Raw genomic sequence first — 11,541 nt, forward strand, 5'->3', positions numbered from 1 at the left:
GGTTTGGGGGGTGGAGATTGGGGATTTAGGGTTGAGGAGAAAAGAATGGGGGTTTTGGAGATGCTTCCTCACACCATCAACCCTTTGCTTCAGTCCATTCATGGGGTCACACAGTTAGGTAAATAGGACCTTCTAGCTTGTTTTCATGGAGTCCATAAGGTCGTTTAACCCCATTGACTCCACTATGGGTCCGTCCCTGTGTCCATCTAAGGCTTCTTATGTGTATGCTTCTCCCTCTCATCCACAAGGCATGACAACTTAACATCTTTCACATGGTAGTACATAACAACGTGTTGCCTACTAGTACTAACACTCACATCACAAATAACTCCTCTTTCACTCTTACTAATATCCTTCAAAGTGCTGATACCTATGTTCCTATTTTATCCGTTCATAAACTTTCTACTAATAACAACTGTTTCTTTACCTTTTTCCTTGATTGTTATTTTCTACAGGATTGGTGTTGGTGACGGGGAAGACAATTTTTTGGGGCAAGAGTAGCAATGGCATGTATCCATTTTTTCTCTCACTAAATGCATCTTTACAAATCCTGCCTGATCGTGTTGCTTTACTAGGTCTTCATGTTAATCGCTCTGTGTGGTATTTTTGTCTTGGTCATCTCGGTTTATCTACCTTGCTTTTTTATTATCTCATAATAAATTGTCAGGTTCTCATGTTTGTCATTCATGTCCGTTGAGAAAAAGTATTAAATTACCCTTAAGCCCGTCTTTTTCTATTTCTAGTTCGCCGCTTGAACTTATACACTACGATGTGCGGAGTTCTCTTAATAAATATGTTTATGGTTTCAATTAGTATGTTGTCTTTGTTAATGAATTTTCTCATTATTTTTGGATTTAATCGATGAAATTAAAATCTAGTACCTAAAGTTTTTTTTTCTCACTTTTGTTTTTTTTTTCTTTGAAAGAAAGATTCCGAAACTTTCTATTACCAACAAAAAGTTGAAACTTGCCATTATCATTCATTCATAAACAAAAACGAAACTAATAATAAAACAAAAATAACAAAAACTTATTGAAAGCAAAGAAACTAATGACTCATAATAAAGTCATAATTTAATGTCAATGGTCCTCAAAAGAGACATAGGCTTCTAGAGCTAGACGATACAGCTATGCATCAAACTCGGGTTGGAACGACTGAAATGCAGATTTTGCACCTCTAAGTGACGCAACGAGATATATGGGGATATGGAGATTGAACGATAACTCTAAAGTAACAATGTCGGAATCCACCAATAAACTGGAATCCACTTGAAAATTAAGTAAAACTCAAAGGTATTTGATTGATAATAAACTAAATTAATACAATGCCATGAGTTGGCTTAAATAGAAAACCAAGAAACCTTAAAACCGTAGGAAACCCTAGAACATATTAGAACATATATTCAAATCCCACATAACCTAAATGTACATTAAGAAAGACTTATATTACTATCAGGAGAGTCCAAGCTCAATTTTTGATAGAGGGTGTCACTTGTTCCCATGACTCCATGTTTATTGGCACACATTCCCTTACTATAACCCCAAGAGTTGTACTAGACCTTACTGAGACTTCACCAACAGGTTGGCCAGATTCATTCCACTCAACTTTCTGGCAATGTTTTTCTCCTGTTGGAATAAATTGCAATGTTATTTTACTTCTTTTCTTCTTCTTTTCCTTGTTCATAAAATAAAGAATAGTTTCTTCTTGAGGTGTAGATTTAGAACACTCATCAACTATTCTAGAAGAACAAGCTCCTTCTCTCAAGGCACATATAGGTCCTTCCTTCATTCCAACAAAATATGTCATCTTAACCGTAAATATGTCATTTGACAAAATAATAATAATAATAATAATAATAATAATAAAAGTAACATAACATGTTCAGTTTTCTAATTAGTAATAGGATGGTAAGAGAAAATCAAAACAATCAAAACAGCAAAGAACATGTTAGCACAATAAGTTCAAAGAATCGGGAAGAACATTCGAATATGGATATGGTAACATACCCTTAATAGCCTCAAGAAAATCATTGAATCCCTTATCGGTAAGGCCATTTATAGCTTTAATTTTGTATAAGTATGTGGTGGCCGATAGCCTTGTGTATTTTGTACACCCTGTATATAAAGGCATTGGCCCTCATCCAAGTTCTTTTTGTAATAGTCCTCCACACTTTCACGTGTTAACTTTCTAGCTTATAAATTTTGTATTCCATTGAATTCTGACTTCATTGAAAAATTCCTCTTGATGGAGAAGTCACCAAGAGAGAGTGAAAGAAAGAATGCTTACCATGAGACTACAGGTCTGAGAGCGAAGAGATGAGACGGAATGAAGAAAAAAATAATATCAATTTTGGGTTTAGGGTGGGTAAGAAGATATTAGAAAAAATCAGGAAAAAAAAAAGACATTGGAAAAAAGTGCTGAAAAATTAAGGCGCCAATATAAAAATTGGTGAAAAAGGCGCCACACGGAAAAAAATTGGGGAAAGAAATTCTAGATCTATGACGCAGACTACACGCCATGTCAAATATAATTCTATGACGTGTAGGAAACATCTTTAAGTTACAGACGCCTCGACGACTTTGTTAAGCTATAAACCTGTTAATGACACGGACCAAATGTCGTCTAAAACCACTAAAATCCATGACACGCAAGCCGCTTCATAGAAAATAATTTTAATTGACACGTCAACCTGATGCCGTAATAACAACGTTGTAAACCAACTTTAATGACGTAGGTTTCAAACACGTGTCAGATAATGAAATTTGATGAAGCATATTTTAGATGTGTCATCAAAAGAAAGTTTTGTTGTAGTGGGTTGAATATACTGGTGCAAACACTCACATCATAAATAACTCTCTTTCAATCTTAGGGGGGGTGTATCCAATTCAAACTTTTTATGACTTTTATAGAGTTTAAAAGTCTGGATGTATTCAATTTAAACTTTTAAAGAGTATTTAAAAGTCTAGTGGTATTCAATTGTGACTTTTAAAAAGTATTTAACAGTTTGGTAGTATTCATTTATGACTTTTAAAAAGTATTTAAAAGTTTGGTGGTATTCAAAAAGTTAATGACTTTTAAAAAGCTTATTAAATGAATGACTTTTCCATACTTTTAAGGCTAATTATTAAGAGCAAAAGTCATGCCAATTTACTAGTGCCTTTTATCAACTCTATAAAAATATTTAAGAATTTGTCATCTCTATGAAAGTCACTCACTTAAAAAAAGTTTGGATACACCCCCCTTAATGATATCTTTCACGGTGCAGATACCTATATTCCTCTTTTATTTGTTCATAAATTGGTTATTGACATCAACTACTTTTTTCCATCTTTCCCAGATTGTTGTGTTATAAAGGAATGGTGATGAGGAAGATTCTTTTTTGGGGCAAGAGTAGCAATGGCGTGTATCCATTTTCCTTCTCACCAAATGCATCTTCTCAAATCTTGCATGATCGTGTTGCTTTACTAGGTGTTCGTGTTGACTGCTCTGTGTGGCATTCTAGTCTTGGGCATCCTCCTTCATGTACCTTGTAGTTTTTATTACCTCATAATAAATTGTCTTCTTCTGGCTCTCGATCCAGTTCTCATTTTTGTCATTCAAGCTCATTGAGCAAAAGTATTAAGTTACCATTTAGTCTCTCTTTTCTATTTCTAGTTCAACGCTTGAACTTATACACTATGATGTGCAGAGTTCTCCCTACCATAAATCTATTTCTAGTTTGAATTATTATCTTCTTCTTGTTGATGATTTTTCTCATTAATCTTCAATTTACTAGGTGAAATAAAAATATGAAGTTTTTTCTCACTTTTTTCTAAAGAAAGATTCTGAAACTTTCTATTACCAACAAAAATTTGAAACTTGCCAGTATTATTCATTCATAAACAAAAACGAACCTATTTATACCTAATTTGATAGACCAATACGGAGGTCACATGTGGACTAGAAAACGCTATCAGTATAGCAGCATTCAGCACCTCAGACTGCTGAGCGCAACATAAGACCCTTTACTAGAAATACCATCTCCTAGGACACGTGGAGCGACTACAGGAAATATCCACAGTCCCACATCGAAATTCTACACAACATGCACACCTCCCAAGCCTTATAAAAATGGGCACAAGTCCCCAAAATGGTGGTAACTAGAACTTTCAGCAATTCAGCCATTACTCTGTCTAGATTACAATATGCTCCGTACTTAATCTTACTTAAGCATCGGAGAGCCTTTGGCTGGTATCCACCTCTGCCTAAGGTCTTACCGAGCATCTTAACCTTGCAGATTGATCGCTCTACCAAGGCCTATGAGATACCGAAGGCCTAGACGTCACTAAATTGGGCCCAAAAGTGCCGAACCATTTTTGAGCATCAACAGTTTGGCGCCGTCTATTGGAAACGACATTAATCGACCCGCTGTCTCTATCACACGAGGACTGCATCAGTACCTATGTTCCTGCCAATAGAAGGGTTATCGTTCGGTAAGCAAAGCGAATCAAGCCCAACGATGCCCCCATGCACCTGAGCTGGTAATTCGTCAACATCGCAGACCACTGTCGAAGTAGAGCTCTTAGCCCAAATCGAGGTACTTCGGCATGACATGGAGAAACTATAGGAACACAACAACATTCTCTCGTCCAAGATGGACGAAATACAGCAGCAGCTTAATCAGCAGCAGACCCAAAACATTCAGATTGATCAATCCTCTCAAAGCTTGCAAACCCTTAATCGACAGAAGACGGGAAAAAAAGGGGGCGAAGGCAACACCCGCACATTCCAAACGCTTGGTTGTCCTAGCTAGCTCCCAAGAATAAGCCCCATCTGCTGCAGAACGTTTACTCCGATTGTCGCCACCGCTTGATGGATCAACAGGAATGTTAGATATATGTCCTAGAAGCCAACATAAAATGGATAATTCTAAGAAAATGATATATAATAGTAAAGGGGCAAGAACGTTGTTTTAGATATTCATAATGTACACAAAGTAACAAATCCATGGATTAAGATATAAATGGAAAGTGGTCTCAAAAAGTTAGATGCACGAGACCTTTTTATACATATGAATATCGTATCCTAAAATGTTCCTGGTCACAAGATCACCAATTGGACAATGGTGATCCGCAAAGACTGGTACACATTATGTCTGCTCAATTGGAAGGATGACTAGTCTCAAGTCATTCGTGTTGAGACACTAAGACAGATGTGTAGGTGCTCTATAGAAGATGAAGTCCACTGAGCGCTATCAACTCTAGAATTCTTGTATGGAAGTCTTACTCACAAGTGGCAAACAAAGAATTCTAAGTTGTGATAATGCAAATTAATCTTTGGACCTAAGACATCACAGTTGTCTTGTGTATATGTTATTTCTCTTTGAAAGCACTATACAGTTGTATCAAAATGATGTGATTTAAAGATGTTCCGCAGGATTCTCAGCGTGTACGCAGAGACAGGTGAATGTACAACAAAGAATCTTTGCTCTTAGTAAGAAGAGAGAATACTCTAAATATATGATTCATGAATCTTTGGCCATAGTATTGAATGGAAATTGAAACAAGAACGTTTGCAATTTCATCAAATTGAATCATATAATCTAGAGATTGTCATATTAGGAATTTTGACACAAGTTTACCATATCCCGAGAATATGACATAGAGTATTGAATTAGAGAAAGATTAAATTGCATTGTAATCACAAACTAACTAGGTTCTCTAAATGAATTCTTTTTAGCTTGGGTAGCCATGACATACTGCTAGGTGTCACTCATGGCTTGTGGAAGCCCTGTAAGGACTAATTATAATTAGCCTTCACTAATAGAGAGAATTGTATGGAGCGATACAATTTACACTTGATTTAGAGTGAATCATTCATACCCACTACCTCGCTAATTAGAACCTATAAGATGACACACCGAAAAGAAATCGATTGGGAAATTAAGAAGAGAATGAATGATTTTGTGACTTGGGCAAAGTCAATGTGAAAGTCAAAGGTCAAAGTCAAAAGTTAAAGGTCAAACGATTGACCCGACACTTGACACGGTCAACTAAGGATGATCGGGATCAACACTCGTTAGACAAGTGAGTGATTAAATTAGTTAAGTCACTAGAGTAATTAAATTGATTAGATTAATTTAATTATTCAATTAAATTTATGAAACTTTAATTAAAGATCTCATATGACTTGGAAATTCAAAAGGGATTTGACCATATAGACTTAGACACATATGTGACATATTATAAGATTAATGTGTTGAACCAAGATAGCAAAAGATGACACACAAAGGGGGGGTGTGGCTACACTAGGGTCACTCTTGTGACATTTTTTTCCTATAAGTGTGTAGCTATGGTATCCTATCATCCTAGGGTTTTCAACTTGGTGAAATTGGAAGAGAGAAAACATCAAGCTCTCTCTCCCTAACCCCTTCACTCTATCACATCAAGTGAGGGTGCTAGCACCACTCTGCACTTGTTGTCTACTCATTCTCTCATCCCTTTCAATCCTTGGTGAAGAGCTTTGAGGAGGTGCAGATCTTTGTACCTATTTGGAGAGCTACAAGGTGGAGAATCAACATCAAAGGGTGAGCCAACAACAAAGGGACCACACTCCCTTTACTTGAACACCATTCTTGGTTTCAAGATTCGCTCCCAGGGTATGAACATCTTATCTTCTTCTTAAATAGGATTTAGAGAGTCTTTGGTGCATATTGTCATAGACTTATAAAGATTGTGACTAAATGAGACTTGCTTGAATCCCTAGTTTATTTAATGCTTCCGCTCTTACTTTGATTTCATATTAGATATGGCATGCGAGGTGACTTATACTCTCAAAGTTTGGCTGTAGAGTTTTTAGAAATCTCTACACAATACCATTCCTACAATATTCCCTTCAAGTGGTATCTAGAGCCAAGGTTTATAGAAAGGTGCACCCTTTTGAGTTTTAGAAAGAATATAGGCTTAGTTTCATGGTTATAAATGTTATAACATGTCATATCTTTCATGATTGATTCATATGTATGCTTGATACTTGGAATTTTGGATGTTGCATGAAAGAGATTTTTCAAAAATAAACAAAGGGGGTGGCGGCATCTTTGGGTTTTTGGTCTTGTGTGTTTTTCATGCTTATCTAATTTATTTTGTTGTGTTGGTCTTAAAATTCTAAACACAAATATGATTTTTCCAAGATTTTACGATTTTATATGATTTTATAAAAAGGTTTTGAAAGAATAAGAAAGTTCTTTATGTTCTTGAGATTTTCATGAAAGGTTCTTGTTGATCCTTAGAGAATATTGCTTTTTGATTCATGGAATTTATGAGATATGATGGTTACATGTTCACCGAACGCATAAAAAACTCAAGACAAGACAAGGATGTACAGACCTTGCGCATACCATTCTATATAGGGGTAGAAGATTCCTTGACCCAGCTCCACACATTTCAATTGGCCCTAGGATGCAAGGGGCTCAACGACGAAGGTCAGTGCTTGTTGTTCCCATTTGCACTTGCTGGTGTAGCCCTCAACTGGTTTTACATATTGGAACCGTGTAGGGTAGACTCCTTCGACGAGCTAAAACAGATTTTTCTAAACCATTTCATGATCTAGACGGATCGTTTGTACTCCGCCGATGATTTGTATACCAGTTGACAAAGGGATAATGAACCCATGCCAGAATATGCCGTACGGTTCAGTCACGAGTACTCCCGGTGCCCAAAAATTGACGATCGGGTAGCCTTTGGCGCCTTTAAAAGTGGCCTTTGGTCATCTCATTTTTGGTACCTGGTGCATAGCAGTAATTGACGTACTTATGATGAGTTAATGAAGCAGGCTGCCATCCATGCAAAGATAAAATACTTCAACTCAAAAACTGGGCATTCGGCTTGGCAAGAGGAATATGGGCAACAAAATTTTTCGACACAAGAACCCATGTATGCTTAGGTTGATAAGTCCAATGGATACCAGGCTGGCCATGAGCGAAAAGACACCTCCAACCCTCGGCAGGAAAATTATAAGAAGGGTAAAGGGAAATACAACCGCAATAATCACCGAGGGACCTTACCGAATCATAACCAGGGGCAGGAAATCTTTACTTTGCTCAACACCTCATACGAAGCTGCTTCATGTACGAGCAAGAGATTATACCAAAGCCGGCCAACCGGAAGCCTAATCGGCAAGACAATAGGGATACCGACAAATTATGCCGATACCACTAACATAACAACCATAATATAGAAGAGTGCATAAGTCTAAGGAAGATCATTGAACGCCTAATTCGGGGGGGCATGTGAGACCAATACATTGCCAGGCCACAGCAAGTGCCTGCTCCGAATCCCAATCGACAGATAAATATGATAAGCACCATCAGTGGAGGTCCAACCCTAGAAGGCATATCCAATTGCTCTATGAAACAGTATGTACGAGCGGCGCAATACACCTAGGTCTTCGGCATCGAAAGCAACTGGCATAAGAAGGTATTGAAGATTCGATGGGAACCCATTACCTTCTATAAAGAAGAAAAAGAAAGGATCCTCTACCTGCAAGACGAGCTGAAGATTATCCGAGCCAAAATTGTCGATTTCGACGTAGGACGAATTCTAGTTGATACAGGCAGTTCGGTCAATGTCATTTGCCGATGCATTCAGAGAATTGGGACCGAGTCATCGGATGATCCCAGGGATGAGACATCGATGCCGCATGCCCAGTTGGCAGAGGATTTGGAGACTATTGTCTTACATGAGAACCATCCCGACCAATGCATGAAGATCGGCACTACGCTAACCGCAACCCACCAATTCGAGTTCATCCAGTTCTTGCGCCACCATTTTGAGGTGTTTGTTTGGTCATACAACAATATGCCGGGCATTTTCCCTGAAGTCATATGTCACAAACTCAGCATCTCTCTTGCTTATAAACCTGTGCGACGGAAGCGACGATCGTATGATACCGAACGGTATGAAGCCATGAAGGCCGAAGTCGACAAGCTTCGAGCTATTGACTTTATCCAAGAGGCTACATATCCTGTGTGGCTGGCAAACTCTGTAATGGTTCGAAAGGAAAATGGTAGATGGCGAATGTGCCAAGACTATACCGATCTCAACAAAGCTTGCTCGAAGGACAATTTCCCATTACTATGAATCGATCAGCTCATTGATGCCACAGCAGGTCACGAGCTACTCAGCTTCATAGAGGCTTACTCAGGCTACAACCAGATTTTCATGCACTTTGCCAATAGCTAGCATACCACATTCATAACAAATAAAGGCTTATATTGCTATAATGTTATGCCATTCGGCTTGAAGAATGCGGGGGCAACATACCAACAATTGGTCAACAGGATCTTCGCCAAACATATCGGTAGCACCATGGAGGTCTATGTTGATGAAATGTTGGTAAAAAGTGAAACTGACCTTCACAACTTATCCCTCATGTTTGACATTCTAAAGGAATATTGAATGAGATTAAACCTAATGACATGCGCCTTCAGTGCATCTTTTGGGAAATTTCTCGATTTCGTGATCAGCCAGAGAGGAATTGAAGTGAACCTTGAGAAAATCAAGGCTCTTATAGATATGGAAAGGCCAAAGACACAGAAGGACATTCAGAGCCCTACCAGACGTGTTGTGGCTCTAACACGATTCATCTCAAAGGCTACCGACAAATGCGCACTGTTCTTCAAGGCATTAAAAGGAAGCAAGCAGTACATCACATGGACGGTCGAATGTGATCTAGCATTCCAAGAGCTAAAGAGCTACATTAGCAAAGCACAATTTGATATTAGCCCTCGGTAAAACCTAAACCTATAAGTGCTTTCGGTACCTATATCAAGTGTAAAACCTATCGTTAGGGTTGGCACTTTGACAAAAAGTATTATGCCTTCGGTACCTATACTATCGTTGGACTTGTCACTTCTTTTTATGTTTTTTTTAAAAAAAATTCCGTTATTGGCGATAAGAGTGGAACAATAAGGACCCTCGGCATAGTTACCGATGGTCATCCCACTTCACGAACAATTGGTCGTTAACCATCAGTAACAACCATTGTTCGATGGTATCATTCAAAAATACTGAGAAATAAAAACAACGATAATAAACAGAATATCGAATTTTAAATCAAATATATAAGTAAAAATGCCATTCAGCAACGATGTTCAAAATAAGCATTGCCCTAAGGCAAGATAGTTAAACATAATTCTACAAAGGCAATCAGAAGACGGTCAAACAACAGCATCCTCGGCATCTTCAGAGTCGGCCGGACCATCAGCGGCAGCGGCACCATCGGCAACTAGCTGAGTAGGAGCGTCTTCACCCTCATAATCCTCAATTATCTCATTCGCGACACTTTCTAACAAAAGAGGAGGGTCACCAGCGAAGTTGAGATTGAGCTTTTGCTAAGGTTGAAGAGCTTGAAATAGTAGACTAAATCCACCATCTCCAAGCCCACCTACTTGTCTTGCAGGACGATGAACTCTTTTGATGAACTATATTTGTCTGACCGCTTCCCTCGCAGCATTCTGAAGTTCAGCAACCTTGGACCTCTTGGCCTCCTCCAAGACTACTTGCACTACCTCCTTCATTGCCTCGGCCTTCCTGGCAGTCTGCACTGTCGCCTCATCTCGGCAAGCTTGTCCTCGGCTACTTTCACTTTGCGTTTGGTGGCCTCTTGGTCCTTAATAAGGTTGGCATGGTCTTGAAGCACCTTGTCCGCCTCGGCCACCTTCGAGTGGCTGTCCTCGTACGTCCTCTTGGCATGCTTGGCAGTCGTGATGGCCCGCTTCATGCAGAGCCACATGTCCATGGATGCCTACAAAAAACAAGCGTATCAGCAAATATATATAAGATTTTGTACCCCAAAAAATGGCAGATTAGTCTTATCGAGCCCTGAAGGCAGAAGGCACTGTCTGCCTCTTCCTAAATGAGCTTCTTTGGCAACTTCTTATTCTCCACCAATTCCATTTGCGAACCAATTATCCTATGGTCTTTAGAGGACAGGCGATGGTGATCGGATTGACAGCCAGGTCGTTCTCGTCCTCAGCAGTGAAGACAACTTGTAGATGGTCCAGCACCCAAGGTCTGTTAGGCCCCGGAGCCTCGTCCAGCTCAATGACGGCATGACACTTGCCGGTGACCTGTTGATAGGATTCCTTGGCAGCAGCCAACTCTTGTCCATCAATCTGCCTGAGCCGTTATGTCAAAGTCTGATTCTCTAGCTTAGACTTCGATGGCTCAGGTGCAGAAACTTCTACGCCGAAGAGCCAGCCTTCGGCTGATGCATTTGTTGCTTGGCCTTCGCCCTCGCCAAGAGCCGCCTCTTGGATGACTCTGACATTTTTCTAGCATCCGTCACTGCACCAGACAAGCATTCGATAAGAGGTATATGCTAAAAAAGCCCTAGCCGAACGATAGTGTAGCTATATTAATTATTGAAGTTTGAAGTTTTATGATATGTTGAGCTTTATAATGGTTCGATACTCTACAAAAGGAAAAAAAATATGGGCCAAGTTGTGATTTTTTGTTTGTTTGTTGAAATTGGGGCTAACAATGTTGAACAAATGCAAAAAGA

The sequence above is a fragment of the Prunus persica genome, chromosome G8 (genome assembly GCF_000346465.2).
Source record: "Prunus persica cultivar Lovell chromosome G8, Prunus_persica_NCBIv2, whole genome shotgun sequence".
In the NCBI taxonomy this organism is placed as follows: domain Eukaryota; kingdom Viridiplantae; phylum Streptophyta; class Magnoliopsida; order Rosales; family Rosaceae; genus Prunus; species Prunus persica.